General features: G+C 36.3%; 1 protein-coding gene across 18 annotated transcripts in view; it reads left to right on the forward strand.

The window, feature by feature from the left end:
* The window catches only part of LOC139983272 (uncharacterized), an 87593-nt gene that overhangs the window by 21416 nt on the left and 39415 nt on the right, over nt 1–26762 (forward strand). For 5 of the 18 annotated variants that reach the window (XM_071996718.1, XM_071996702.1, XM_071996715.1 and 2 more), the window contains exon 1: nt 16700–16907. The exons of 4 other annotated variants lie outside the window; for them this stretch is intronic. The gene's annotated coding sequence lies outside the window, so the exon portion shown is untranslated. Of the gene's footprint in view, nt 1–16696; nt 16908–20765; nt 20930–26762 lie in introns of those variants that run through there. 9 more of the 18 variants (XM_071996713.1, XM_071996711.1, XM_071996706.1 and 6 more) reach the window with 5 other exon arrangements.

Raw genomic sequence — 26762 nt, forward strand, 5'->3', positions numbered from 1 at the left:
GGGTGGGGTGGATAATATAGGAAGGACGGTGATATCTTCTTCTTAAGTCCAACTATGTTTTATGAATCGTCATAGAAAATGGATCGCAGCAGATTTTGGTCTTCCATTTCGTTTGAATATAATTGTAACTTGCCGATATAATTGTCGGTGAGTTTAGTTAATCTCACGACGCACGTACAGACCCACGAATATGCTAACAACAACTTAAACTAGACATGATACTTCATTACATCATTAATATCTCGTTAAGAAATTAACATAAAAATGGTCTACTATATTTTCAAACTGGTTAACTTTACATCATAAATTTATAATATCAATATCGTTAGCTTACATGAAAGGTATAATGAAAGTTAAATGTTGCTTTAGTGTTATTCGGACCCAAATAGCATTTGTGCATAATTGAAGACGTGATGGTATATCACCTGATAATAATTTAATAATTGCCGTATATTTTATGTCGCAACTAAATGTGCAAATGTAATGTTTTCTGATAGACAAAGGAAACATTAAAGCTTTGTTTAATGTCTTCGATTCCTATCAGATAATGGACTATGATTTCTAATAACTTCATAAACAGCGCCACCAATTTATATACTTATTTACATCATAGTATAAGCATTTTTTTTTCATTCTTGCTTCTCGCTCCTTTCTCTCCCCCTCCCATAACCCACACCACCACCCACACCCCACCTCATCCAGTACCAATTCCATTTTTCGTTGAGTGCTCAGAGTGCTCAGTGGTGTGCAACCTCAAGATTCTAGACTCGTATATACATCACGATCTTACTACAGACTCCTTGGTTCAGAGAAGATTCAAGTTACATATGCTGACATTGACTGAACCTGACTGAGTATCTAACGTATCGATGGGTTTGGTCCTCATGCATTCCGCAGGACACAATGTACCGTCCCAAACAGGAAAATTGGCATTCGCAGTTTTGCGTATACCTTCAGATGAAATGTAACATTCTAAATCTGGGTTAACTTTACTGTGAAAGGGAAGTAAAGAAGCCGGACAGTCCTGACAAACTGTTATTTTTCTAGGAAATGTTATTTTCGATTCAATTGTCTTTAACCAAGTTTCTTTTCCCTTTGGCGCTATCACCTTCCCTAATAATATATGAGCTATCATTGCTTTGGGATTTCCACAGGCTCTCATCTCACCGTTAAATTCGTTGCACCATTTATGCCAGTGATTTGATTTCATTATCAGTGGACTTGACTCGGTGTTGTGTCTGATTCCTGATCCTGATCCTAATCCGAACCCGTCGATCAATTGGATACGACCGTCTAAGGATAATAATTCCTCCGCCAGTTGGTAACTTTTCTCAAGACCATCTTTAGTGTACAGCATTGGGTCTTTGCACCTGAAATTATAGAGAGGATAGATAGTACCAGACCAAGATGATGGGATGGCTTTTAATAGTAATTCCAATTGCATAACTCTTCTGATAGGTACTACCAAAATATCTGGCAATGGATCTTCAGCGAAAAGGCACTCTTTTCAAAACCTAAGACTGTCACCAAAAAAATTGTAACTTCCCATTTTGGCTACCTTCTCGACGTGGCAAATAACATCAGAGTTTCCATCTGATATTCATAAATTGTCAAGCTGCGATCCGAGAGTCCTGATGAACGAATTGTATGTTTTCAACTTGAACTTGCGCATAACCCCAGCATTTAGCGATATTAGAATCACTCAAATTATATTTTTCCTCTTTAGTGAGTAGTACATCAACGAGAGAGAAGAATATCCCAAGCTCGACTGAGGAGCCCAAAATTACAATTTTCTTGAGAGAGGGAGTTTCCGCCGCCATTGCAATGTCATTTGTAGTAAAGACGTCAAAAGTGTACCAATCCAACTGAAAGACCCATCCGCTACGTAAAAGCCCTCGTTTTGTGCTGGTCAAGTTGCGAGTTATCCATTTGCCACCCAGCCACGACGGTCAGGTTAGCTGCCCAGCGTGACAAGAAGGCAACTCATCGGCCCTTCTGCCAATTTACAATGCATAAGCGGGATCTCCGGCCTCAACGACAAGATGGAATGGACTGCCGGGTAGCTGTAACTGGACAAAATTACCAAACTCCTCTATGAAGAGATTATAAACACCTGACAATGTAGATGCAACTGTAAAGTTCACTATAGTCCTGTAATCAGAGTATTCTGTTTGATTTGCTACAAAGATATGATTCTCTCCAACAGCTAAAACACTATAGCCAGTTATCTTTGATACGTTTTTTCTTTTTCAATTTCAACCGAAAGTTAACCATTTGACCAATTTTTACTTTATTCACAGGATTGGGACGAACTCGGGTTTAACTCTCCGGACGACTTTCATCGACAAAATGATGATCACGTAAAATAGAATCATTTGAATATTGTTTGTAGTCATGAAATGCAGAAACAACTTGTTGTATTTCTTCTTTCCTGAAATAAAAAAAGAGAGAAAAATAACAGATTACTGTATCGTGATAAGAAATTCATTACTCAATATCATGTTTTCCTTTATATTCAACTTGGAGAGGTAATACTTGCATTCGTAGATGAGAAGATACTGGAGGCTCGTAAGGGATGAGAGTGCGATGAACGACAAGTTACAAATTGTCTTCAAACTTGAAAACATAAAAAAAACTTTATGTAGAGTTTATGAATGGTAGGTTATCGAGACAAATGTTTTACATAAAATTTCACAATATTCAGTTTATTAATAAGTTCAAGGCTACATTGCCATATGCGAAGGAGGCGGATGAGGAGGTTATAGCCCCCGTGCTCCACCTAACAAGATATTTCCGTAAACAAATCGGCCAATATGTTAATATTGTTTCGGGTACAGCAACAGATAATAAACTGGTATACTCATGCTATAATGATGTAGTTTATTACAACAACGTAGGTAATTAAACTAACGTTCTAAGCTTGCGCATTTGGTGTTGTGGCATTTTGACACAGTTCGCACTCCATGCTTTCCTTCTCTGTCCAATGATATGTATTTCCGTTTACATTCCTCATAAGGATCTCGGAATTTCAAAGGTGACGGATATCTCACCAGTACGCGTATCGTTATAGGACTCTACTTCGGTATTAATACCTCGTTTGTAACCATTTTTGTTTAAGTATATGTTTTTTTCTATTTCATTTTGAGGGCTTCGTGCCGATGTTTTGTGGCTGATTGTAGTAATAAATTACGAAATATAGCAATTCGTTCTTTACTCGTGTATCTATGAGATTTATTCTCTGCATGTAATAGGGAGGGTTCAAAGCTCGTCGTTACTTACTTACAATCATCCAAGCCGCATTTGTCCATGCCACCACCAGTCCTTCTTTAGGAATATTTCGGCGCCCCCGGATTCTTAGACTGAGTAAACATTACAATATCTAACGATAGGAATCGTGGATGCTTCATATTCTTGGTGTGTGGATTCATAACATTGAGTACAAGACCCCCATTGTTTTTGGCGGAGGTGTGTATTGCCACGGACAGTAGACTGACCTGCGTTTATCATGCCATATTGTAATTGTATCACAATGGTGATTCGGGCCATTTCGATTGTACAGCTAGTTCTCGTTACTAATAAGCAAAAGCCTAGTGCAATGAATCCATCGAAACCTCAATGCATGTTGCATTATCGTTGAGTTCATGCCGAAGTCAGAATGAATCTATGGGATCGGGATGTGTGTCTGGGTGTGTATGTGACGCATTGGCTGGTAAACACGATATCTCAAGAACGAAAGATTCCTGAACTTAAATCTTTGTATGTAGGAAGCATTTGGTAGTTCAATTGCCCCTTTTGTTTTTCATGGAGGTGAATGGTCATTTGAGGTCAAGAGAAGTAAAAGGCCGAGAAGTTTGTAAAAAAGATATCTCAAGACGTAGAATATTCTTGAACTTCAAATTCGGTATGTTTGAAGCGCTTGGTAAGCAACTAACTCCTATTGTTTTCCTGGAGGTCAAAGGTCATTTGATGTCGAGAGAAGTCAAGGGCTGAAAACCTTGTAAACACGATATATCAATAATTTCAAGTAGCTTGAACTTTAAACTTTGTATGGTTGGTAGCCCTTGGTGAGCAGATGATCCCTGTTGTTTTCAATGGAGATCAAAGGTCGTATGAAGTTAAGGGATGTCAAAGTCTGAGAAATTTGAAAATGCGATAACTTCAGAAGTTACTTGTACTTCAAAGTACTTGGTTTGTATATAGCCCTATTTAAATGCATGTCTACATTTTTCCTTAAGGCCAATGGTCAGTTAAATGTTACAGTCACAATAAGTCTGATTATGCAGAAGTGAATCTTGTTTGACCTTCAACCCTATTTACATAGGTACGAATTAATTAATTATGCTAGACTTGCCATTTCTGATCAGTAATGATTTTCTTCCTAAAATCTTGTATGTAACGTTTTGTCTCATATTGGCAAGGAATCACTCAGTCATTTGAGTTTCTGGTTACAAATATATAACACCCGTTGGTCGGATTATTTACAAAAAGGGGCGTCAACTCATTTCGTAACCTTTTCCTTGCTCATGGGTATCATACATTGATAATAGCAGCTGCCAACCAACGTGTCGATGACATCAGCAGGGACAGAGCTCTGGAGCCATATTTTGCTGCAATCAGTACTTATAGCATCTCCCTTGTGCTACTATTTCTACAATATATGCAACCCGTTCGCCGAATCATTTACAAACATGTTAGTTCTTACTCGTAACCTGACCACCAAGATATTGTGATATTATGCCCATCACAGCCTACCACGCCTTACCAGCTTTTCGGATCACCTATTGGTGGCGTCACAACCACCAGCTATTTCTGCGGACACTCCAGCTACCTTACTATTCAGCCAAATCAGCAGGTGTAATACTTGTAATATGTTACCTTAAATAACTTAATGTTCATGAAATGCACCTAGATTTGTTTGTTTTTTAACCAATATTTTACAACTATCTCCACCAATGTTATATATAGTATTGCTTGTAATGGTTGTAACGTTCTTTATAACGTTGAAACAAAGCGGAGATTAAGATACCGTATTACTGAGCATTTGCGTTCTATTTGCGTGTGATTGGGCGTTTCACACCATAAAGCTGGTTTAAAATTCCCTTGTAGGGGCAACTTTTATGTAGATCTGCAGGGGTCAAACTGCTGGTCTCATTGGTGATCTTTGAATTATGGGATTGGATGATAGACTTCGGACTCAGAATCCAACTCATATAAGTATAAATATATATATATATATATATATATATATATATATATATATATATATATATATATATATATATATATATATATGTCTGATATAGTGTATTACCTTCTATGGGATCAAGTAATGCGCAATTGTGTGCAATACAGTGTGTAGCTTGAAACAGCAAGATGGGAAGTTCACATCGTTTCCTGAGTATATCCAATTACCTTTATTCATCCGGTATCGCAATATTATCACTATTAGTTTCAAAAATAGAAACCGGACAAGCCCGAAAATCTTGAGATCAGCTCTGAACAAGCATACGCGTAGCTAACATTCTGTTTACCGAATTTGATAACCTGTAAAATAGACAATGAAAGACGTGGAATTAAACTAACAGTAGAGATTACAATTTATAAAGTTGTGTATGCAGTATGATATACGTAGATATGGTACGCTATGAAAGGCTAGACTGAACGAGAATAACATTTGCGATAATTGCAGCCCTTGGTAATGACTGGAAAGTTATACACTGCCAGCGTTATAATCTTAATATTTTCTTTGCGGAGGATTTAAAGTCGACCAGTAACTACATATCAAAATGAGTCACCTTTAAAATCTCTACATACGTAGTTACATTATACAATGCTAAATAAACGATATAATTACTATCTACGAACTAAATTCGTAACATGTTGTTTTAGGTCCCTCCTTTTCATGATCAGGTATATTTTGTTGCAAGTGTACAGCAGTACAGTGAACAAACATGTAGCCTGAACAGGCGCGTATCCAGGATTTTCTAGCCCGGGGGGCGCGAATTACTATCTAAGCGGAGCGCCACCATCGGTTGGCGCGGAGCGTACAAGAAATTTCTGGTTTTGATACCCCCCAGATCACCGGAAATGGCCTTTCTCGGGCTTGAAAATGAGCAACCAGATGTACACTTTTGCCTGAGAACCAAGTATTTCCCAAAAGTTTTTTTCCATCCATTCCCTTTTTGAAGATTGTCACCAGTCACACATCATGTTCGACCTGATTGCATTTCCTATGGATCATTGCTTTTGTAGGTTATTCTACGTGACGGCCCACAATATCCGAAAGCCCCACTTTTCAAGGTTTTAAGCCCATTACTTGTTGAGAATTTGAAAATTCACTTTTCTCGTGAATAAAATCACTTGAAAACACACCCATAATGTTGCACAAAATTCAATCTATAGACAACCAATATAGAAAAACCTCCTTGAACCCCTAACAGACAGGTGAAAATTGAACGAGTAGAGGAAAGTATGATGAAGAATGTTGGTGAGGAAATTTTGGAAAATTCCGACACAGTTAATTTATTGGTGTAGAAATATTGCAACCTCTTATAATGGCTTTTACAAAACTTGGTTGAAGGAACAGAAAAATAGCAGATATTTCCGATATCAGGTATATCGAAACCGAACACTTCACTCATAGGCGCAGGTCCCGTAGGAGGCGGGGGCTGCAGCCCCCCCCCAATTGTTTTTCCCATTTTTTTTGTGGCACCTACTGAAAAAAAAATAAATAGCAATGAATAGCTTAAAATGATCTCCTTGGTAATTGAAATAAAGTTGTAAGCTTGGCCGACATTACAACTGTAAAAGAGAGTTTTGACATAAATGGATCTGTATGCTTTTTCTCCATCTACATAAGACATTTGGTTGTTTACATTAGCATCCGGCGGTACACTGTGCAACTTTGACGGACCGTAAGGTATAAGATGCCATTTGATGTAATGACCGATCTTGCCTATATGATATTGCATCGACATGTTGAATGCGCGCCTAGCGCGCGAAAAATTTTGGCTTTTTTTTCGGGCAAGTCATTACAGCCCCCAAATCCAATCTGGCTCTTACGCCTTTTACTACACACATTGACAGTGTTTGAGGCTGTACATCGTGGAACATGCATTTCACTGCTCATTGATATGATGTTATATCTGCTCTTTGCTTTACAAATTCGAACAGGCGTGTAGCGAGTAATTGCCAAGGGAGGGCGAAGCCTGTAGGCAAACTATCTAAGCGAAGCGCCACCATGAGTTGGCGCGAAGCGTACAAGAAAAATTTTGGCCGAAAATGCCTCCCAGATCGCTGGAAATGACACTTCCCAGGCCTTGTAAGTTGCATCTAAGCATTGTCTATTTTGAAATTACTAGCGATGTCATAAAGAAAATTTGCTCGGGGGGGGGGCGGTCGCCCCCTTCCCGAAATGCGTTATGTTCCCCGACGACTCGGTCGAGTTCAAGTACATTAGTGAGAGAGGAAAAACGGAAACGTCAAAAATGGAGTTGTCGGGGTAAGGGGTAGGGTGAGGCGCACACCCCCTCCGTAATCCTTGATCTGTCACTGGCTACCCTGTGTATATAATAGGGATCTTTCTCTTCCCGAGGTCTTGGCTATCTTCTACTCCCTCCTTTTCTCCTTTTTCTCTCTTTTTTCTTTTTCTTTTCCCTTCCTTCCTCTCCTCCTTTTCTTTTTCCCCTCCTTTTCCCTTTTTTCTTCTCTTTTTTTTCTCTCCTCTTTTCCTTACCCGGGGGGCGCGCGCCCCCAACGCCCCCCCTGATACGCACCTGCTGAAGTCTGCAGTCATAACTGACCTCTAGTCTTACTAAAGTTCACGTGATAGGAATAGCTGTGGAAGCAACTTATAAGTCGACTTTTAAACACAATAGAAGTAATATAGCAACCAAGGAACTTAGTAAGCATACATCTATTAATAATTCGAGCTCATTGATACAGTCGTAGAATCCCCGGATTTAACAACAATTGTAGCAGATGTGTTGACTTATTGGGTTCGTTGCTTCAACATTTTCAGATTGTAGTACCATCAATAAGGATAAATATCATTTAAAGGTAGGCACTATAACCCAGTCTTGCATTTTTTTCTGACGAAGTTTCCAAACGTACTGAAAATTTAATTTAATTTAATTAAAATATTAATTAAAAATACTCGCAGTGTGATAAACAATTTACAACGTTGAGGATTTATTTTTGCCTGCAACTAAGGACTTCGTTGGGTTTATATTTTATAAAGTTTATAAACGCAGACGGTCATTTTCTTTAACACAAATATCTAGCTATCTTGATATCAAATAAATAATAAAAGACAAATTCGTTAAAACAATCAACATTTCAACAGATTAAATGGACTTAAAGGTAAATTATCCAAATGCAAAATCTGAAAGTAACATATTTTCGCTATGAATGCAGGTGAGCATTTGTTTGTGTAACCCATGATGTCATTTGAAAAACGTACTGGGACTGTATTTAATAGGTACTTTCTTCCTTAATACATGGTTGATGTACTCTTGGGAAGGAAGTAATTTAGCTGTAAGTGAAGTCTGAGCGCGATTTAAAACAAAGGGCGGAAATTTAAGGTCAATCGATACAGGTAACTTCTTAGCCGTATACAGATTGCGTGCTTGAATCCAACCAATTCACTTTTATTTTGCATCTACTAAATATTACGTTTTTTTCTGCGTATATAATAAGCCGTGTGGGTAATAGCATATTACCATTTATCGGGTGGAGTATGGCGTGGTTACCGGAAGTGTCAACCACAGAAGTTAAATTCTTGTGGGGGTATGACGTGGTTTTGACAAACGTGGGGACGGCGGAAGGTGGAAACAGCTGTACTTCCCACTTGAACAGAAATAAAACTTAATTAAACGACACCATCAATCATTGCAGAAACTGCTATACCTCCTTCACATCAAAGAAAGAGGAGGGAATCGGGTTCGATAACGACACTGAATACACTTACACAACTACATCAATAATATCACGGTACACTCTCTGACATCATGGCGGTCCGATAGAACTTGTTTGTGAGCGAATCAAATCAAGAGGATCAGTCTAGTTATTGATTCATTTGCCAATGTTATAAATATAAGACTGTTCATACGTTACATGCTACACACATAATTATAAACAAAACTTCTCAAACAGGAAACTATTTGTTCAGTGGTTGTAATACTGCAATTCTACAGGAAGTATTGAAGACGTTGTTTCATTCCATAAGGTGTGTACGTGGATAACATTGTATGACATCGTTACGGGAACAAACATAGGGAACCATTCCGCCATTTTGTAATGTTAAATTTTAGATACTGGAAAGTAAACGAGGGGATAAAATCGGGTAGAAGTAAGATTAAATTGATCATCAGCGAAAAAAAAATCGTTTCTTGCCATACAGTTTTTATAAACACAATAATTCCAAGTATTAGACTGCAGAGCGAGATGACGTTAGTTTCTACCGTTAACGTAACAAGTAGGTTTGATTCGTATGACCAGTCTATGTTGTACATTACAAGAGGAGCTGTTTGATTTAAATCAACAATAATGATGCCAAATTGCAGTGACGTAGCAAGTTCCATATGGTAAAATTAGCACGTTATATAGTTACATATTTTGTATAACATTTATATCGTGATTCAAGCTGAAGCTGATAAGATACTGTAAAATATTGTAGAGTAACCGTATTGAACTATGAAGAATATTTCAGTTCATCAATTTGTTTAACTACAACTGCACTATTACAACATATATCACGTTATTAAGTTACAGTTATACAAGAGAAATGTTGCATTAGAGCCTTTTGTGCAGGTAATATATTGCATTGTACATAAAACCCGTGACTATGTGACATTGTACTGTAATTAGAAAAGTAATAAGTCGATTTAATTAAGTGTTCAACGTTAGCGCAGTCGGTTACGTGTTTAGGCACACATTTAGTGTAACTCGTGGTGTTGCAAAGGATTACTTTCACCCGATAACCAAATATGTATGTATTATTAACTCAGTATTTACATGACTTTTAGCTGTCTGCTCTGTATATGCTAGTGTCTCACCTCTGCTGAAGACAATTGCCTTGTCCCAATATCAACATATACTGGACAGGTATTTTTATAGAGTTAGAGGACAGTGAAATGGTGTAGGCTGGGGGCACACTCCCCTACATGATTACTAGTATTATAATATATGTATTCCTGAACATTAGAGGACACCAGGTGTCTCTATAATGTAAGTTATGTATGATATATGATATGCAGTCAGGAACAAGGTACCGGTAGCTTAAGTTATACGGTAGAGGACATACTGGTAGTGTAAGTTACATATTACACGTTAAATGCAGTTATAGGACAGGACGTGTTAGTCATGTATTATACGGTTCGTGCTGTACTGAGGCAAATGTCGCCTGTAGCATGGTAGAGATGATACTATCTCGTTGCCTCTGTGGAATTATTTGGTTGGCTATTTCGGAAACATAGCTCACAGAAACTCTACTCAAATAATGATTAAAATGGACTGTTGATTTCAATATGATTTATGCTCTCTGTGACTATAAAATGTTCATATGAACGCTGTAAATTTCTTCAAAAAAATGATTAATAACATATAGGTATAAAGTATATGGCCGTAGTATACTGATTGTGAGTGATGGATGCAGAACTGCTCAGATGTTGCAAAGCCTGGGGTCACATGTGACGGAGTATCCGAACCATTATTTTTCAATATCACCTATTTCGGACCATTATTCATCAAATATATCACTGAATGAACCGATCAAGTGCGAGAAGATAACAACACGATGTCCTAATATGTCGGTTATGTTTCCATTGTCTGCAAATATGATTTCCTAAACTAGACGTCTGAAATGGGACCGAACAATTTGTAATGTATTTCTTTATTCGGGAACCAGGGGAATTAACAGGGGGAAACTTGAGGGTCCAAAGTGCAAAGGGTTATAGAACTTGCCGGAGTTTGATAGGAATTTAAAGGAGGTATAACATCACTTTATGACAATACCATTAGATGACCTCCGGCATCGGTATAGTGTAAGTTCCATATTACATGATACATACAGTTAAAGGACAGGAAGTGTAAGGTATATATTATATGGTACATATTCAATATGCAGCCATCGGCACATACTGTCAATAAGGGATTTTTGCCCCCAGCCAGAGCCCCCCCCCTCCCCCAGTGCAAAAAGCTTGTTTTCATGGGCTTTTGCTCTCAGTGGCTTTTTTACCTCTAGAACCTCGAAAGTCTAGACGGTTAAGGCTCTTTCACGGTCGAAAGATCAAATGCAATACTAATGAGAAATCGACACGAAAAATAACTCCTTAAAATATGGCGTCCCCGGGTACGAAACGGAGGAGTAACGTCTTATTTGGTATTGCCGATGGACAGAAAAATCCCTGAAACACTTTAGAGGTTTCTATAAAAAACGTATTATTTGTTTGTTTTTAGTTCAAATAAAAAAAATCATCTTAGTTAACTACCCTCCATGACTTACGATGATAGGACAACGAACTACTTTGTTTAAAGTAATGATTTTATCTGCAAGAATTTTCAATATTGATATGACGGTGATTTGACAATCACAATTATGACAAATAAGTTCATTTTGCATTGTTGAGTATTTGGGAAAAGTAAAACAGTTATAATGTACCTACGTCTCGGCATCCATAGTGTTGGTTAAATTTTATTAAATTCTATTACAGGCAGTTGTTTTAATGCGCTAAAATATCACACGTAGCATGCAGAAACCAAAGAATCAATAAATCTAAGTTAAAAAAAAAACGAACATGCCAAAGTGCCAAATATACACAAGCATCTCATACGTCTTAAAACAGGTTTTAAATGGTGACTTTCTTTTTGAACGTCTTAAAAAGAAAGTAAGAGTTGTGAATGTTTTATCTTGGTTGTTTCATTTTTTCCATTGTTTGTTTGTTTCCGATAGTGGATCACCTCTTTTTATTGATTCATTTAGTTGTTCCTCCTTGAAATCACCCCGCTGTCAGTACTGTTTTTAATTAGAAGGTATAGATGAAAACGAAACAAATTTAGAAGTATGCATTGTATCTAATATCTTGATTGATTACAAGAGATGTTGCATTCCAAAAATAGTGAACAACTTGGGTAAACCCCGTCACCACTTTTGAACTTACACCATGATTAAGATACCATAACGTGTTTACTTTAAATATTTGTGCGACCCGAGATATTTCGTAACTTCCTACAGACCCGGAGAGCACAATCAAATCAGAAAGTATATTGATTCGCAACGCAACTTGTATACACACTTACTGTTGGCTGTACTGTATAATATAGCTAGCAAGCTAGATGCATTATCTAGGCTCTAAGGCCAATAGCGATGGTACCTGTACAAACTTGCAATGCGTATTGTACGATTTCCCGAACCCCCAATTGTGTACTAAATTCATCATTCATTTCAAATTCAACATACACTGCATTGTAATTTCATGTTTTGAGGCCCTATTGTAGTGGAATTACATCCAGGAGCAAGCCTCATCTCAAAGAAACAATTTAGTCTGGTTTACAATTTGTTTTAAATGATATGTGAGGTCTCCCGTTGAGTCTAATTTACAAAGCGTACCAGGAGCAGTGGTGGAGCGCCGTGAAATTTTCAGAATAAGTTGCCTTCGCAGCTAGCCTCTGTAACTGCAAATATACGGAGACTATATGAAACGTTAATTTGCAACGTCCAGTCATGTAGGTTTCGATCACTTGGCAAGTAATGCCAATATTGTAGCGCGCACGCGTACTACAATACTGATAAAACATATATTACGTAAACGTTGTGCCGCCTGGCTCTAACAATAATGTGTTGCCTCCTCGGAGCTCAGTGGAAGTTTAAGTAAAACATAGGAGGGAGAAATCGCATAACTCGTAGTTTTTTTGCTACAGTGTTTTCAAACCTTAAGCTTGAAGTGATGATGCAAGCAGGCGTTGATAGGGCTTTGGATAAACGTCGGAACGCTTTCTCAAGTACAACATAGAGAACAGCGCACGAAATAATAACCTGGAATACAAGCTCGATAAATCTGCACAAGAAATCACGGAAATGACAAAAGGAAATCGAATCAATCGAGGGTGTCTTTATTTTAGCAGTAAACAACTTAATGTATTCAATGACATACAGCAATACTTATCGTGCTTGCGGTTATGTTAATGAGGAGATCATTGTTAGTTTCATTTATCATATTTGTAGGCCTAGTTTAATTTCTAATTCACTACTCCGACTTCTCAGTGGTAGTCGTGACTGAGACCAGGGTTAATAATAAAACTGTAGTTAGTATTTTAAAAATAACAAATTATAATTTCATACATGTTGGCTGTGAGGATTTAAAGAAACGGTGGTAATAGTTTCTATATGCATAGTTGTATCCATTCTACAAAAAACTATCAGACGTTATACCAGACTCCAACCAGTTTGAGTTATTTAATAAAATCACATTCCCTGATCGTTGTATAGTCAGTGACAGTGTGTTATATACAGACTGCACGGTGGTTCTATATATCTGCATTCAGCGAGGATTTTACTTCTAATGGAATTAGACGCAGTTACCCAGTAAAACTTGCTTTATCTTAGGTGACTTCAATATTGATCTACTCAAATATACGGATGTTACAACAATGTTTTTGGGTTAATGTGTACAGCAGTTTGTTCATGCCATGTATATCCAAGCATTCAATAATGTAAATTATTCTTCTACGCTAATTGATACCATATTGTGTAAGGATGAAAGTTTTAATAATATTTCAGGAAGATTAATTTATATCGTCACTGATCATCTTCCTGTATACAATAATGTTATCAATTACAACGCACAATCCAGTGCTTACAATGGAATAAATATCACCAAACGTGATTATTCTGCTCATAAGATGCTCAGCTTTATTAATTTGGTTCTAATGTTACTTGAAACGAATCATATGACTTAACAGTGATTAATGGCGATTATAATGATTTAATAAATGGCATTAAAGATTTCTGTGGCAAAAATTATCCACTTAAATATCACACAATTGAAAGTTTTCTGAAAGACGTTTTATGGATTACTCCCGGTATTCGTCGTTCTGTAACTACAAAAGAACGGAAAAAAGTACTACAAATCATTCCATCACAACCGCACTCCTTCAACCGAGCTTCAAAACATCATCTACAAAACTAGTTGCCAACCAGTATTCGCGTAGCAAATAAATATAACTTAACGATCATTTTCTGTGCATATATGACTGACCTCAAGAACACTTGGAAGTAATTAAGGAAATCATTGGCAAAACCAACGGATTCTGCCCGGGTTTATCAACTCTTTTACATGTAATGATAATGGAAGTGAAAATGACCTTGAGGTTACAAAGTTTTTTTTTTACAATGACTACATCTCTAATATTGATCAAACTCTTGTTGACAAGATTCTATATTTATAACAATAAACGAATCATAGAAACTGGCCGGGAGAGTTTGAAAAATGGAAAAAGAGCAGAGAAATTTGAAGCAAGAGCTGGATTCGCACCAGAGGTCACTGTGTCAAAAACTGTTGTAGCCATACATGTCTTACCTTGTTTCTAAGATCTAATGTCTTGATATTCCTTTTTTTCATCCTATCTTAGTGCTTCCAATCCTGATTCTTTTTTCATCTCCTCTACCATCAATAGATATATCTATCAAACATAACACAAGTGTTTATTTTCGGAAACATATTAAATAATATGCAACTAATCACTGAACACATCACACAACAATAACGAAGACAACTAACTTTACTATTTGTCCCACATATCAGTAACATAGTGCTCAATGACTTATGGTATCACCTACGTAAAATATTAAGTAGACTGTCGATACCTAGTCGGCATGCCAGCAATTTCCACTGAAATATGTGCTTGCTGGGAAGGGGTTAGAGGGTGGGTGAGCCGCAGACCGTCCCAATTCTTAAGCCTATATCGATATGTATATTGTCCTATGGCTACAACTCTAGAAACCTGTATAAATTCACACAAAGTTTCCTTGTTCCTGTCACCATAGGCACTAGTAAAAGTGTAAACCTGCATCATGGGATCTAAGTAAGCTCGAATAGGGAACACGCAGTTTCATCTTAATAACACGTATGAGTAAATTGCAGTAAGCAGGGAGTAGTGCTCGACAGCATCATAACGCATAGTAACAATATGGTATATATCCAATTGTGGTGCAAGTTATACCGTCAACACCATAAATACTTTCGATACTCTTCCAGTAATACCAATGTAGGTCGCATCATAACGATACACACATCAGTTTGTTTTGGTTGAGGGCATTATAAGTGCCTTAATCAACTATATAGACACGTTATTATTCAACAGTTAAAATGTGGTAGCATTTGCATAGGTCACAGGAATGATGGCTGAATGCAGGCGCACTACAGTCCTTACAAATAAGTAACGACTAAATAATTTCTACATTCTGTGTGCATTCTAACATCACAGAAAATCTGAATGATACATTTCAAATTACACTTAACAGGGCGCTGATATGTTTACATTTACATTTACAATATATATATATATATATATATATATATATATATATATATATATATATATATATATATATATATATATATATATATATATATATATATATATATATATATGTATATATATATATATATATATACAATGTACGCATACATAATAAATGAATAGGTTCTTGATGAGTCTAGTGCAAAGATTAAAGATGAAATTTTACCTGTTTAGAAATCAATATAATCAGTTCTGTTGTCGTTCTGGCCCTCTACTATAGATGTATGGCAGCTTATATTGTCTTGATGAATGATAGATATGCTTTCAAACTTAGATGTTGTTAATCATTTTCAAACGAAGAGAAACTCTGGGAACTTTATTTTCTTTATGAGGCAGACCCAGCTTCTTCTCACAAAATTCGCTCATTACACCAGAAGTTACACAGGGCACAACATAACCTCGGTTACTGTTAACACATACAGGGAGAATAATACACAGACTGGTCAATTAATACTGGATTCCTTGTAATGGAACCCCAAATGCGGGGGGAGGGGGCAGGGGAAGTTGACAACTAATAATTGTCTCACACGGAATACTTAAGTTACCCTAGATGTAACTTATTGTTCTCATCAAACAAGGCAAGTAATATAGTGTAGTAGAGCCTGCCAGAGACCACACAGGAAACATGGTCTCATCTTTAGCACAGGTGGGCCTAAACTGATCTTTCTTAAAAACAAACCATGGGGCTCATCGACACATTCATTGAGTACTGGGAACATATATAACTATGTAGGGATAAACGATAGGTATGCGGGAATGGAAAGGAGTAAAGGAATGGGTATACCATACGCAAAACTCACATTTCTGGGGAGTATTTTTAATGTGAATGTTTTCGCATTGGTATTTCATATATATATATATATATATATATATATATATATATATATATATATATATATATATATATATATATATATATATATATATATATATATATATATATATATATATATATATATATATATATATATATATATATATATATATATAGAAGGGTTTCTTGGGGTCAATTTAAGAGCTAAAGGATTACATTTTATTGCATCCTTCCGTCGGCTCAACCGGCAGTGTATGGTAGACAGCATTGAACTCACATGATGATGATTTTGTGTCCGTTATAGACAGATCGCGTGATTATTCTATGACTGTTGTAGGGCAATATCGGTTCCGGGTTTGCGCTCTGCACTAAACTATATGCTGCATTATGACATACACAATCTAGAATTACTTCAACTATAAAGCTGTGTGCTGAAAGCCATAGTGATCTTTATATACCATGGAACCGTGTTTTACTTTGTTTTATGAGAAGATTGGATCAGGCGATTTGAAGTGTACGTACAAACTAAGCTACTTATGACTTCATGTATAGGCCCAGTCATAATTAAATATCAGCTCAATCCAACTAGCGCAGCGTTGTTTATACTGTATGTTTTGCCTACATGTAGGTCATAGAATTAAGCTAGTTATAGTAGTACTTTATTTACCTTTCTATCGTTACAGATCAGTCTAGCAGGTTACAACTCATTTGGTTTTATTTTAGAGTAATAACATTGCAATAGAGTTGTTAACATTACGGCTCGTATATTCACTCAGGCACATATATTTTTTGCACAGTTCGTCACTTGCATAAGTAGGCCTATGCCAATTGTTAAGATTGTTTGGGGCAAACAAATAGCTACTTGTGATCCCAATTTTGAATGCGTGTCATTTTGTTTAAATTTATTTATTTAAGGTTATCTTATGGTAATGTTGAAAAGTGTATATCAAGCAGGTTCCCTTTTGCCACTCTTAAGTTCGGCCTCTTTCAAGTAGAGCGGCAGATAGTGGACTATCTTGTCATTTTACTGCTGAGAGGGAGCAAACAATGAAAATATGACGTCGTATTTATAGTGGTCATGGACATTCAATACTGCCTTGAAAATAAATCATATATATATATATATATATATATATATATATATATATATATATATATATATATATATATATATATATATATATATATATATATATATACATATATATATATATATATATATATATATATATATATATATATATATATATATATATAAATGAAAATCGTAATGAGTTGGAAAATCATATATATATATATATATATATATATATATATATATATATATATATATATATATATATATATATATATATATATATATATATATATATATATATATATATATATACATTCTTAAATAGAACATATATATATATATACATTCTTAAATAGAACATAATCTGAGGAAGTCAAGCCCATTACAATGAGAAGGTAGAATGCATTTGAAGTCCACTTAGTACTGGTTCTTATCAAAATCATTATGAATGTGTTTGCCTAAAAGCCTTAGTGCATAAGCTGTGTACAATTTCGTGAAGCGTATAGCTTATGTATATGAAATATGTACGTAATTTAACACACCATTAACATTACCGTACTTATACTTCTGTTTTAGGGTGTTGTCCGTTCACCCGAGTTCCGTGATTGCGCACTAGAGAAACCGTTGTGGAATAAGGAAGCGTATCTCGAAAGTACCATTGTAGCATATAGGCTAAGGCTGTATGCATACAATGTAGCGTAACGGTTATTTAAAAATATTGAACAGCAACTAGTGGCAAATCAAATCTGTTTTACATAGTCTGTTTTACAACCGTAAAAAATTGAACAGAAATTTGAAATTAGAGATGATAGTAAACTGGTTCTGCTGAAAATTCCAGATATCACTTGTAAATATGCACACCAACTTGGGAAGTTTCATCTTTGGTGGAGAACAATATTGAGCGGTTTCATGGCTAATGGAGATACAAACAATGCTTTTCTGAGCTTAAAGGTACTGGCAGCCATTTTGCTTAAATAATATACTCATATAAAATACAAAAAACATGAAATGGTATTGCTTGCGCAACAAAGGCTTGGCATTGTGGACCCTTGGGAGAGATCTTCACCATTTGCGTAGTATTATTCCTATGTTCTGGAGGCTAAAGTTTATTGTCAAAAAACAGTTGCTGTAGATTGTTGCATCTTTAGGTTAAAAAAACACATCCTCATAGCATTTTGATTAGTGGAGAAACACATTCTCATTTTTTGGTAATGTTTTATGCTGACATATGTAAACAGCAAAATTAGTAATATCATTGTTGCAGTATAAATGTTTTTTCACCTATAAACTGTACATATCATTTGTCCCCAATGATGTATTTACAAAACTATTGCATAATGATGAAGTGCTAAATGCAAAAAACAAATGAGAACATTACAAATGTATCACACATTGTGACATCTTAAGTGTAAATCAGCAGACATTTGTAGATAATATGTAGAGATGGTAACACATTTAACCCTCTACACGTGATCGAGCAATTTTTATAGAAGGGAACTGATTTCCTGCCCAAAATTCTTAACATTCAAAGAACCATTTTAGGGTTAGGGATGTCATTGCGGTGGTATTTTTCAACGTAGAGTGTAAAATATTTCGCTTTCCACGTTCATATCGTATGTTATCATTGCAACCGGAATAATTCCAGCAATATCAACGAAAATGTGCACTTGTTAGGTATGCCCCTAGCACCAAAGGCAGGAGCTATGAGGTAGACGTTATCTAAATCATCCACCTCCCCCTTCCCAAAAAGAATGCTGAATACAAAAAGGAATTTCTGAGCAGTATATTTGTCCATTAAAATCTCTATGAAAAAATAACAGGTATCTAAAAGTCTTTGTCACGTTGTGACCACTGCGTCACACGCGCAACGATGGTTCATTTAAATTATTTTGAACCTTGATTGTCTTGTCAATCGATACTAAGAAATTGCAATAAACACACGAGGCAAATAGTAAATTTCAGCCTTCTTGTTGACTACTATCAGACTATATATACAGGGTCAATTACACACAATACAATTACACACAATACAATTACAATTTAAAAAAAAAAATAAGAATTAAGTTAAGGTTGCTTCCGTATGTTTTCGGATTGAGTGATCCACACCGCGAAAGTACGCTATCTTCATTTCCATAGTTATGAGCTTTGTCGTCTTTAAATTGAAGTTATTATTCTGTTTACCTTGATATGATCCGACTCGCTTAAAGTGTATTCCCCGCGAGTTGAGTTGTATGAGTGTTCACCAAAAAATATTCACCATAATCGTCTGTTGACACGTTCCATGCCAACACGTTTATTTCTCCCGGTACGCTAATCAAATTGTAATATTGAATACAGGCAATTCCGAATCCACGGATTGTCACCTTCACGTCCAGCCTCTGCTCCGGACTGCGCACCCCGGGTGACCCTCTCAGTACCCGGTACAAAACACCCTTTACAAATAGAATATAAGAAAACCACATTCTAAAATGAAGCCAGATATGATGCAATTAACCCCGATGTTTCAGATCTATCCACTGCATACTATAATTGTAAATTATGATTCATAAATCTTTAATAAATTAGAATCGCCGAAAACAAAATGGCGGATGCCAATGAACTTCTCAAACAAAACAAAATAGCGGCTCGCCTACACGACACGCCTTAATTGGCGGTAAAGATTCATTCACTAATACCTTGACCAGTATCTTTAACAATTACCCATATCTGATATATCAAAGAATTGAAATACGAAAACCGTTTATGCCCTGCAAATGTTACCAGTGGGGTCGTTCAACAAGTCGGTTGGGCGAACGGCTAACCCTGCTTCTCTTATCCTGCCTAGCACTCGTCTTAATGCCAATACATGCTGTTCCCACGTCTCTGTAAATATTAAAATATCATCGATGTAATTTACCACATCATAACAGCCCTATAATAATCTCCTCATCATTCTAGAAAAAAATGCAGGTGCATTAACCATTCCGAATGGCAATACCTTGAATTGAAATAATCCCTCTCTAGTGACAAACGCAGTATTATCCTTATCCCCCACTGCTATTGGGATTTGCCAATAACCCTTGTATAGGTCGAGCTTTGAGAAATATCTCCCTTTTGAAATTTGTCCTATCAAGTCCTCAATATTAGGAATGGGTTCGGGATCGAACACTGTTATGTTGTTCAACCTACGGAAATCAATGCAGAATCGCATTGTCCCGTCCTTTTTCCTTACTAGGACTATAGGTGACGCATAAGCTGACTGGGCAGGTTCTATGATACCCATAGCTTTCATTTGGTCAATTTCCTCTTTCACAGTGTTATGTAATGCCTGAGGCATTGGATAAGGCTTACTCCTGACTGGTTTTTCACTTGTCAGTTTGACGGTACAATTTGTACAACCAGGAAGGTCGGTAAAAACTGTCTGAAACAACTACGCCAGCAGATATAATTTCACGCTGACTCACTTCACCCCTGGTGACGTACGTATTTATGTGTACAGACTTAATCTTACAATCTATGTCTACCTTGTAATCGTATTTACCAAATTTGTCGGTTACCTTATAAGGACCTTGCCATTGCATGAGCAGTTTGTTGTTGCTCGATGGCAATAACAACGAAACCATTCCTCCTACTTTTAGTTTACGATCTCTTGCTCTAGCATCAAAATACTCCTTATACCGTTTGGATGCGTTTCTTAGTTCTTCTAGAGCAAGGTGACATGTACTCTCTAAGCGCTCTTTAAGATCTAACACATATTGATATGTTAATTTGATTTCTTCCTCATGAACCTCATCAGACCACAATTCTCTCAAAATACCCATGGGCCGCCAAACGGATCTCCCATAGAGCAACTCAAATGGTGAATAACCTAAGCTCTCTTGAGGGGCCTCACGGTAGGCGAAAAGGTGGGCAGGGAGAAATCTGTCCCAGTCCTTTGGCATTTCTGCACACATTTTCCGCAACATCCGTTTCAGAGTGCCATTAAAGCGCTCGACTAATCCATTGCATTACGGATGGTATGGGGTGGTGTGGAGCTGCTTGATACACAAAAGACGTCCTACTTCTTTCATAAGTTCAGACATAAACTGGCTTTCCATATCAGACAGGATTTCATTTGGGATTCCAACCAACAGACTCTAGGGATTCACTCCCAGGCGAATTAACCCGTCTTCCTTATCCAACACTCGGCAACAGCTATGGCTAGCCGAATCAAGTTTGCATATTATCATAATACTTTGTCTGTACCAGTGGGACAGTAGTTCTTTTCTTTCACAAAGCTATATATAAGGCTACAAGCATTCGGCCTAGACTACAATGATATTTATCGAACTTGGAAGTAATCATCAAATCCTATTTACCATGCAGTAACATCTATCAGATCATTATTAAACCCCTAACATAATGTTAGTTCTACCTAGACAAATTAGGGGAATACCTGGTACTTTGGGTTTTAGTTTTAGCAATACCAAGACTATCTTTCAATTTTACCTTCGTATCATACCGTTGGATACTTTCTCTAAATAATGTAAACCTCAGATAGTGCAATAATTTGCTAAATGGTTGTCTATACTGTCTAAATATAACGTGGTACAGGTATATCCCTAGTATATTATTATATCACTAAAGGATGTATGTGCAAGTTAGGCCCAAAATTAGACGTAGTGAACATTTGTACTTGGAGTGATATGAACAGTAAACACATTTATGAAGTATGGATAACTTTAACCTATACCTTCAGTGTTCCTATTGTTGCGCCAGTTTTGTATTTTGGTATTATTAAGCGAATGGTGTAATCAATTTCATCAAATTTCTCAAACTGACAAACTTTATATTTCATTACGATTTGTGTACTTAGTGGCTTTGAAAACAGGCACTTACAATGTTTGCGCACCGTATTTGTATATAAAAGCGAAGACAACACATTTTTTGGGGGGGGGGAGGGAGGTGGCTTGCAGGCAATACAATACGTGTGTCGATACCCATACGATGCGAAAACAATATCAAAACAGTGTTCAACCCTCTTAATGCTTTCAAAGGAGATCATATCACCGACTGTATGGAACGCCAAACGGGACACAGAGTATGTGAATCTAAGTCATTATGTGAATACAAATTGCTGGCACACAATGACAACTACAAGTCCTTATGTGGCGCTATTACCACCGCCACATACTGACAAAGAACATATTATGTATCATGTAGTCATTACACTGTCACATAATGACCGCCGAAACAGACTAAATTCACAAGTCATTGTCTGGCAGTTCATATTGTCACATAATGCTATTTACCTATGTGGCCTATATATCGTCACAAAAGTACTTCTGCTCCACAAGTTCTTATGTGGTGATCGATGCTACGTAAGGAATTCAAGTGATCCGTTTCCATGAGGTAAGGCTATTCAATATTTACACCAGATAACATGTATTTCTTTTACTAGACTGACGCGTAACTTCTATACACACTAAGTAGTATGTAGACTCGTTCGCGTTAGGTCTTCGTCTTATTTATATTGTGCATGCTGTACGGTTTCAGTCTTACTGTAGGCGCTTGGGATGTCGAATGTGGCAACCAAATTTGAAAAGCAAAAGGTAAGCAAATACCACGCAATAGTGCAACTATACTAGCCTAGGCCTTATATGGCAACTTGTACTAAAGTTAGTAGGTATAGGTCTAGTACAGTCTATACAATAGACTAAGGCCTAAGATATGACCTACGATGATACATTTTATAGTATGATTATAATGCAAAAGTTATAAAGGACTATGCGTAGGCTATAATATAAACGCACTATGCCTAACGCCAAAGTGTTGATGTTCTTTTATTTTGGTTTAACTGAAACGTAGAGACGGTTAACCCTTACCTCTAGGCCTAGCCTGTATTCTGATTATGTCTAACCTAGTGCACATTGGTTTTGGATGGTTGTGTCCGCACTTACAAAGCACATTGTTGTTTTTTGAAGAGCTTAACTGAAAATAAGATAAGTTGTGTTATCAAGTCACTTTGCCTGTATTTATTTGAATAATATATAAGTGGTCATTCGAGTATCAGAATCTGAAATAGTAAGGTAAGAGTGTCAGTTAGAAAATGTTTCTATTTATGATATAGCCTAGTGGATTTCACTGAGAAATAATACTGGAAAAAATATGTTATATAGGAGCATATACTCCTATAAAACAGAATGGCTGGATCAAACTCTACATTGGTGTTGTTACTGCCTTGGTAAAAAGAGGACTTCTTATTCTAGTGTAACACTCTTAATTAAAAAGAAGAATTTTTTCAATGCGAAATTGTAATTTATAAGCCCTTAATTGTTTCTCCCACAATCGTGGTCGCGTATATTTGTAAAGTACTTGCCCTCCTATGTCTAATTATTTTTTGTATACACATATAGTATTCTTTCCTTTATAGTACACTGGTCTGATAGCTTGTCTGCATAGGTCAAGTCAAAGCAAAGGTAGGAGCAAAGTGTTTGCTTACAAGTTGTTAAGCAACCAGCTTTTCCAGGAATTCATACTCATGAGACATTGTTTGGGCAAATAATATTTTTGGGGAATATTTAAATGGTTAATATTATATCTAAAACACTTAAAATGGTTACTGGTTATCAGAAGATTTTCTTTGTATTTAAGCCATTGGTTTCCAAGTGAACACTAACTAGGCCTAACTGTGGTACAGCTGTTACCTTTTCTATAACTTAAGTGTCTGTTCATTAATTATATAAGATAGTAATTCATGTATTTGTTCCCTGGATGATATGGGAGATGCATAACTTTTTTTTTTACATTTCAGTCCTGCAATAATGGAAAACGGGGAGAATCTGTGCTTCCATTGTATGCTCCGACAGTACTTACCAACTATATAAGTGTGATTCACAGTTATGTGAGGTTCTTTTGGAGCTGTGATTACATTGATTTCTATAGAATGGGAACGGAGGGCCTCAGATGTACATATCATATGTTTTATTTAATTATTTAGTAGATCTAGGATGTATTATCTAACTATCAGGGGGATCTTCTTAGACATGCTAGACTAGAAATCCTACCTCCAAGAAAAGAGATAACTAGATAAATAAAAAAATAGAAAACAATAGCATAAAACATGTGGAAGAGGGTTCAGACTGGTGTTGCTGTAACTGCGAATGTGTATTTAAGAAACATTGGTGGGAGAGGGTTGCGGTGGATCGATTGGTGCTACACATTTGTTCACAATGAATTTTATTAAAGGAGCTCAATTACATATATAGTTGCCAAATTTATCGTCATACAGCCTAATCCAAACAAATAACGTTGTGTTATAAAGAGTGCATAATTCTAATTTTCTTTGACTATAAATGTGCATAATAATGCAATTATTTCAAGAAAAGGAAATCCGTTGAACATATGCCTAGCCCAAACATCTTTGTACAGATTCTCCTATGCTGTCAAAGAAACCCACTGAGCTCCTTTAAGCACTTATAGAACATTTTACAACGACTACCTGATAGTGCCCTCCCATTCATTTGATGAGAAGAGTTCAAAAGTTGACGGCGCATATATAAAATACAATAAATTGTAATAAATAATACAAGTAAAAGTTTCTTTATTTTGTTTTATTAGTATACTTTTTCAAAAATATATGTGCGATCAGGTGCCTAATGTAATGCAGCACGATACTTTACTCTCAAAATCATAGATGTTACTTTGTTTGTGTCTCATAAGAATTGGAAGTATTCATTTAACTAAACATAGGTGTGGGATTCTTTATTTACCATTTCCTTTGCCAGGCAGTTTTTTTAAAAAAAAATCTGTGAGGTGTGAACATCTTTTAATTTCTTATCTTGCTCACCCATCCAACTTATAATAATAATAATAATAATAATCATGCAGTTATATTTACGACGCTTAAGCGACCGCTAATATGGGAGACGCCAGCTTATGGATTACAACTTCCACGTCGGTGGCTTCCAATTTAACATTTTAACTCAAATTTGGAATATTTTCAATTTAGAAAGTCACTTCAGATAGGAAAACCATATATTGCTATTATATAAAAAAAAAAAAAAAAATAAAAAACACCTTACTATGACCCGGCCGGGGATCGAATCCGAACCTCCAGATTGTCAAGACCCAAATATCCACATGAATCTGTATAAACCCATGACGAGAATGCATATAAAAATCAAACCATGATGTGCTTTGTTACACCCATTTGCAGTTGCACTTGTGAGTAATAAGAATGTGACTGCTTTAAACTCATTCCTTGTCTGCTCTCAAACTGATATATTGTCACTGCTTGGGATTGTGTACGACACACTAAGAGAGCAGTTATTCTCCAGGACACCTGTTCCACGGCATAAACAATGTACCAATAGATCAGGATTTGCTCCCAGATAGACCTGTTCAGAGTCAACTACAAACAGGCTCCAGTCTTCTACCCTTACAATATGATCAAAGCTTTTCCACATTTTGATGTAATTTAGACGGGCCTTACACTCCTTCTTCCTGCAATACTTCAAATTTGAATTCAGATTAAGGCACAGTAAACGCCTCAGCAAAGGCGGATTGTCAATTTCAAGTTCTCGAAACAAAAGCCTAAGACATTTGGCTATAACACTGCATAACTGATCCTGTAATTGTCCATGTGCTATGAGCAAACCATGACTCATTCCCAAATTGACCCCTTGTACAACTTTCTACCTGTTTGTTTTGTTTGATTTCAGAGACGTTGTGGATCAGTTATTCATTATAGGTCTACTTACACCTATGAAAAACAATTTCCTTATCTCTTTAGTAGCCATTAGAAGTCATGAAACAACGGCAACCCACCCCCCCCCCCCCCCTCCGCCTACACCCCTTTCAAAATCGATGAAAGCTTGACCATCTTACAAGAGTTTTCCTAATTCCAGTTAATTTATGAATTAAAATTAGCTAATAATGCACAGTGATAATGTAAGAGAATTGACTGCTAATTTTCTGTTATGTTATACCTTGTGTTCACAACCTTCGTTTCAAGGACACTGGACACAGGTTTGTAAATATTTTGAATGTTTTACAGGCATCTATGAAAAGAGGAATACCACAGTATTTTAAAAATGTATATTGGCGTGTAATTACGAGTTATCACTACCTAAAATTTAAAAAAAAAACGTCATAGATTGCACATATTTAATGAGTTTCTCAGATTTATCAAAACTTCAAATGAGTATATCTTTAAGACGGGAACTTTTTTCTAAAAAAAATCAACATATTTGGAATGACATTATCAAACACAATATGTGTAATGCACATTTGGCAAATTGGCGAAGTGGCCATTGTACTTATGGACTCTGT

This window comes from Apostichopus japonicus, chromosome 16 (genome assembly GCF_037975245.1).
Source record: "Apostichopus japonicus isolate 1M-3 chromosome 16, ASM3797524v1, whole genome shotgun sequence".
Lineage (NCBI taxonomy): Eukaryota > Metazoa > Echinodermata > Holothuroidea > Aspidochirotida > Stichopodidae > Apostichopus > Apostichopus japonicus.